At 40.4% G+C, this 6,519-nt stretch overlaps 1 pseudogene; it reads left to right on the top strand.

Annotated features, from left to right (window-relative positions):
* Nucleotides 1-1,718: 1,718 nt before the first annotated feature.
* LOC118011667 lies at nucleotides 1,719-4,617 on the top strand (annotated as a pseudogene).
* The last annotated feature ends 1,902 nt before the right edge of the window (nucleotides 4,618-6,519 follow it).

Raw genomic sequence — 6,519 nt, 5'->3', positions numbered from 1 at the left:
TGAATTGCCCATAGCTGCTTTGGAGACTTTTATTTGCCCAAAACATAAAAAGTGGAAGCGTATGTCATTAATTTAAAAAGAGACTTCACATATTGGTTTCATGACTTCAGCTCAGTCAGACATGAAGACCCAGGTGCACTGGATGCAGGCATTAGCACAACACCAAAAAAACCAAGAAAATGAGGTGCTGAACAGTCCACATGATTTAGAACTCATTCCACCAGTCATCACTATGAATGCAAATGTCTCATTTACATAAAGCCCACTATATTGATGCTAATCGGGAGCAAAGGAGAAGCTATCACCTCCTAGCCAGCATCAGATACAGGAAATCAAAATTCAAATTATTCCCACTGGAAATGGTAATAGGATCTTTCAAATTGTTATGTTCATCAGCTTTAATATTTGGGTATTAATTCAAGAAATACCTACTGAGTAAAGAGCATTTATTGAGTGCTTACCATGACCCAAGCATTGTCCTAAATGTTTTTGTGCATTTTTCATATAAATTTTTACAACAATCCTAATTAAAAGGTTCCATTATTATCCCCTCTTTTACTGATAAAGAATTGAGGTTAAAAAAGCATGAGGGTCTTGCCTAGTATCCCAAAGTGTGTCTATCTGATTTTAAAGCCCATGCCACCTGCTCAATATTAATTAATTTAACTCCAATGGCACCCATCTCCATGTACTCATTCCCACTCCCATTCCTAGAAACAAAGCATCCAAAGAGTGGCTCCTTTTCTTCTAAAGCAGAAAGGAGAAATATGGAAGGAATAAGAATGGTAGTAGCAACAATACCATTGAATTGTCCACCTGAGCACACAGGAGAAAACCCAATACTTACATTGTCATTACATGCCATTCTGTTTTAATCAGGCAAGGGTAGCGATAATCTGAATCTAACTGAGGAACTACACAGCCACAGACACCAGGTACAAGATGCGCTGCCTAAGTGGTTGTTCTTAGCAACTACTGAGAACAACTTAAAAGGTGTAATGCAAGGAAGTAAGATTAATACATTTATAGCCAGATGCATCTGATAATTTCTCATGGTACCAGAGTTCTTAAAATGTTTTATTTCGGGCAATCTGTAGGAGTAAGACACAGAAGCCAAGTGAATCAGCACAGAAACTGGCTGTTGATTCTTTGATTTTGACAGCAATATTTGTTTTCATTTTGAGAAAATTGTTTTGGGATCTTGCACCAGCTTATATGCCACTCTGTTGGCAGATGCTTCTCCCCATGGCTTCCCCCACACAGGATGGGTCTCAGCTCCACCAAAGATTCCCACACCCTACCTCCCTGGGTTTTCATACCCACACTGCTATGCAGGTTCCCACAGAGGGATTCTTTTAATAATGCATCTCTTAATTCCAAGCACCACCCACACGACAAGATTCAGGGGAAACTCACTTTACAAACAAGTTGGGGGTAATTAAAATCAAGTCCAACATAAGGCAACAACTTTAAAACCTTTAAATACGGTTATTTCCAGAGTTCGTGAGAAAAGTTAAAAAAAAAAAAAAACATAAAACAAAGTTAAGCTCTTTTCAAATGAATCCCACGGATGCACATCCACATTACTGTCTTCTATACACACCCTTTTAGAAGAAACCTACTGCCTGACCACAAAAGTTTCTTTTCCTGTAGGATCAAGCCATAAGACACCAGCAGCAATGGAGTCCCAAACCTACGTTTAGCCACCAATAACCACCATGGTGGATGGTGAGGTGGGGTGAAGAAGTTTCAATACTCTAGGTTAGTCTCCACCCACCCTAGGCCCAGGTAGCCCTCTCACTCTTCCTGGTTCTTCAGCAGAGAGGCATTGTATTAACACACACACAGAAATTTTCAGCAAATGTTACCAGAGAATTTTCAGAAAATCACAACCTCAATCCATCTTAAGGAAAATAAGTATTTCCTTAAATACAATATACATTGACTTTCTTCTCAGTGTGTGGTTTCCCACAGACTCATTCTCATGCCCAGAGGCCAAGATCAGGAAAAGCAGTCTTTCCATACCACTAAGGCAGGTGCCCCTATTTACTATCTTCTGACCATACCCACAGCCTAGCTAGCACTTCAGAGAGATCCCTTTTCTCTCTCTCAAGCTTGATCAAATTCTTGGACTTGGCATCTGTCATACTCATCACTGTAAACAGAAGGATCAAATGAGGACTCACCATTGCCTGGTTTATAGCAACTGTTCTGTAGTCAAGAGCAATGTTCTATCACTTCCATTTGCGGGGGGGTTATTTAATACAAATAGAAATTAAATAAAATTTCCTTGTATACTTTCATTCTAAAATTGTAGCATTTGAAGAAAAAGCCCATTTTGTAAAATATTTCATGCTGGTTGGCTCTGTTGTTCCAAGTAACACCTACTTAGTGCAATAATTTTGTGTGTTTATTAGACAGGGCTGTAATACTTATATGCTATCCATGGTAGGTATTTCATAAATTGCTCCATATCAGATTAGCCTAAGTGTTAAGAAAACCATAAAAATTTTTTTCTTTATAGTTCAGAGTCCCTCATCTGCTCCCTCTCTTCTCCTTTTCTGACTTCCTTTATTCCCTCCTTCCATCACTACCTTCTTTCAGCTACCATGTTTTCACCCCAGAATATTTGAGAATTAAGGGTTGGAAGCAAATCTGAAACATCTAAATTACAAGAAACTAAAATTGTGTACTTGTGCTTTTCCCAGGTCCTTAAAAGTGAATGGATATAAAGCAATATGCAAAGCATAGAGCTTGCTATTGCTTTTAGAGCTCTAACATTTTTAGAAACTCATGGATAGGAAGAATAAGGGAAGCCTGGCAGAGAAATTAAGAAGTAGTTTCATTATTCAGTGGTCCTTAACAGAATTATAGAGGGAATAATTTGGAAGATATAGATTTGACACCATCATCCCAGTCGTAAACTGACAGGACAAAAATTATTTACCTAAACCAAGAGTCAGGAAACTAAGGGCCATGGACCAAAAACCCAAGACACTGCCTATTTGTGTTAATAAGGTATTATTGGTAAATGTGTACATTTACCCATACATTTACTTATTGCTCATGGCTGTTTTTTCACTGCAATGGCCAAGTTGAATAACTGTGACAGAGACTATGCGGTCCATAAGGCCTGAAATATTTATTATCTGGCTTTTTACACAAAAACGAATGTAATATTCAGAAATCTTATGTCTCATACATTAATTAATATGAACAGAAACAAGATCTCTAAAAGTATATTCATCATCAATTTGTATCTTATGTTGTCCTTGCATTTGAAGTCACCACTACTGCGGTGATTGTTAGAACATGTTGCGTCTATGTCCTATAGTGCTTATCGGTGGTAAATGAGTGATGCTCACAGTCTTTTTCACAAGCGGAACATGTAGAAATTGGCACTTGGCTTAATCACTGCCAAACCTACCAGCAAACCCTTCTGCAGACTTCTTGGAAACTTCTCTTACCGCTGTTTCTGATTGCTATAAGCCATGATGTTCCAATGATCTGAAGGCATTAATGCTGTAGTTGAGTACAGAATGAAATTTCATTGGTTCAAATTCTGATTCTACAATTAATAGCTGTGCAAATAAATAAATAAATAAATAACAATTAATAGCTGTGCTTTGGTTTCCTTGCCTATAAAAATGGGATAATAACAGTATCTACCTCGCACTGTAAGACATCTAGAACAGCGTTGGGCAATATGTGCTTACTTGGCACTCCATAAGTACTAGCCATAATTTTATTATTTGCAGGTATGCTTCATTCTGTCGTGAAATATGTGTTGTGTACTCCAGAATAACAGTTACTTCACTTTACCTTGTAATTCTGAAATTGACTGTGTGTTCCACGTAATAGTTTCATGTTAAACATGGTTATGTCTTAGAATTAACCCATTAGTCAATCAGTAAGTATATGTACGGTATCCACTCCATGCAGAGCAAGACATTAACAACTGCAGGGATACAAACTAAGCATGAGAGCTCTTTCCCTCGGTGGTAGCGGAGGACAGTGCAGATGTGGCCAAGTTTAAGGTTCAAGACCCTTACAGCAAAAAGGAGGAGCTGCTTAAACAGTTGGAAGACCTGAAGGTGGAGCTGTCCCAGCTGCACATTGCCAAAGTGACAGGTGGCAGGGCTTCTAAACTGTCCAAGATCCCAGCTGTTTGCAAACCCACTGCTCGTGTTCTCACCGTCATCAGCCAGACTCAGAAAGAGAACCTCAGGAAATTCTACAAGGGTAAGAAGGATAAGCCCTGGGATCTGCAGCACACATGCCCTTTGCCACCAGCTGACCAAGCAGGAGGAGAACCTGAAGACCAAGAAGCAGCAGTGGAAGGAGCAGCTATATTCACTGCAGAAGTATGCAAGGCCTGAGCACCAGGATCAATAAAACACACACAAACTGAAGGGAAAAAAAAAAGTAAGCATAAGATAGAATCCAGTCCCTAGTAGAACTGCTAGCATTGGCACCTGGAGAAATGGTTCTATCTGCCCATAGCACAAGCAAACCAAAAACAAAACAAAACAACACCACCAACAAAAACCAGTGATTATCCTCTGACATTCTTCCAGGCAAAAGGGAATGGGTAAGTCAGAACACCTTTAATATGGAATGAGGCATGGAAATCCCATTGTAATTAGTCTGTGCCACTCAATTTAGCATTTGTAAAAATTCAAAGGGAAGAGAGAGCTCAGTGAAGCCTGCAGTGGTCCTGTGGGGAAGGCTTCATGGATGAGGAGAAATATGAATTTATGTATATAAACAGAGAGGGGAGGTCTTGTAAAGCAAAGGATCACAAAGGCAGTCTGCTCATGACATGGGCAGTGGTTATGGGGTGAAGCTGTTCACAGGGGCCACATGTGAGATGTGGACTTGGCCTCAAATCTAATGGCACAAATAATACAAGAATGTGAATAAAGGATATAGAGGGACTGTGTGGGCTTTTTATGGAAATTGCCAGCCTCTCAAGTTTTCAAATGGAGGCACTGGTTTGATGGTATCTGCTGCATTTAAAACTTGTTCAGCTCATAGTTAGTTGTCAAGTGCAATCCTGAATGTGGGGGCAGGAAAGGATGGTGGGGCAGGTCAACTTAACTTTGAGTGGGACAATGAAACGGAATGTTAGAATCTCAACTTGTCGGATGGTTCGGAAGAGGATCACTTAGAGTCAGTGAAGAAACTAAGAAGCCATGATTGAGGTGTAAAGTAGGAAGAATGTAACATGGAGATAGGAAAGACCTTCAGAGTGATAAATGAGAAGGTTAGTAACAGACTAGTCACAGCAAGTGAAGCGGGGGAGGGGAATTAAAGATGACCCAAGGGCTGCCCCAGAGGGACCTTAAGAATAATGATGCCCCTGGCCACAATCAAAGATTGGCAAGGAGGACAGGCTCTGCATATTACTTCCTGTTCTCTGCAAAAGTACAGTAGTATGGTAGAGAACAATGACTTTACAAACACTGCATATAAACATCTACTGGATTCCTTTTGTGTGAACTTCAAAAGAATAGTCATGGCTCCAGTATTATGGCATCCATAATTCACTATCTTGAAAATATTTCCTATAAAACTAAAACTACAATCTGTATGTGGGAAGCTGACTCAGAGCCAAGCTGCCCCTTTGGCAGCAATCTGGGGAGAACCACCTACTGCTGCAGAGTCAGCTTTTCTCAAAATGTGTATTTGGTTAAAATTTTTTTTAATAAAAAATAAAAACTTAGTGCCCTGGAAACACTTTCCAGCTACACCAAACCTTCCAAAATTTCTTGTGTGAACAACCCACTACTCAATAGTCCTGAGTACTCATAAATCTCTAGAAGGGAAGGACTCAGACACCCAATAGGGTGATTATGATATTCAGACACCCAATAGGGTGATTATGATATGAAGGAAAAGGAGGAAGCATGTGTCTGAAATCCACCAATTTATGGTAGATCTGATTCTTTCCATTTAAGTTATCGCTTTTAAGTAAATACTGTCTTTCAGATTCCCCCCCCCGACCTCTGCCCCTCCCCAAGGAAGGATCTGGCTATATGTAGGGGTTAAAAGATGTTGAAGTGGCAGAAAGAGAGCTCAGATCTATGCACTCAGGTTCTTCTGCTGGCCTCAGGACTCCGTAACAGTGCGGCCAAGAGAGATGAAGAGAGAGATGTTGGCACCTTCTTCAACCAAGAACATTACACTTTCCTGACTTATGTTCTCCAATGCACCAAGGTGAATGACACCCAACAAAAAGGGCAGAATAATGGCAGCCTCTATGCTACACCAGGGGAAGTGCCGACTGGCTGGGCAATGCCCAGCAGAGGGCACCACAGTGCCCAGGGAACTGAGTCCTGAGTCTGGGCCAGGAAAATAGAGGATCAAATAAGTGCTGACATTCATTCATGAGGTCAGTTGACCCAAACTTCCTGAGTAGTTGGGAAAAATACTGGGTTGGGTTTTCAAGGGGCTTGAAGCTCTGCAATGTCCAACAGGGGTAAAGGCAGTATACAGTCATTCAGACTGCATTATCCT

Source organism: Mirounga leonina, unplaced genomic scaffold (genome assembly GCF_011800145.1).
Source record: "Mirounga leonina isolate KUSES-001 unplaced genomic scaffold, KU_Mleo_1.0 Mir_151, whole genome shotgun sequence".
NCBI classification, from domain to species: domain Eukaryota; kingdom Metazoa; phylum Chordata; class Mammalia; order Carnivora; family Phocidae; genus Mirounga; species Mirounga leonina.
This window is presented reverse-complemented; position numbering and strand designations above follow the sequence as displayed.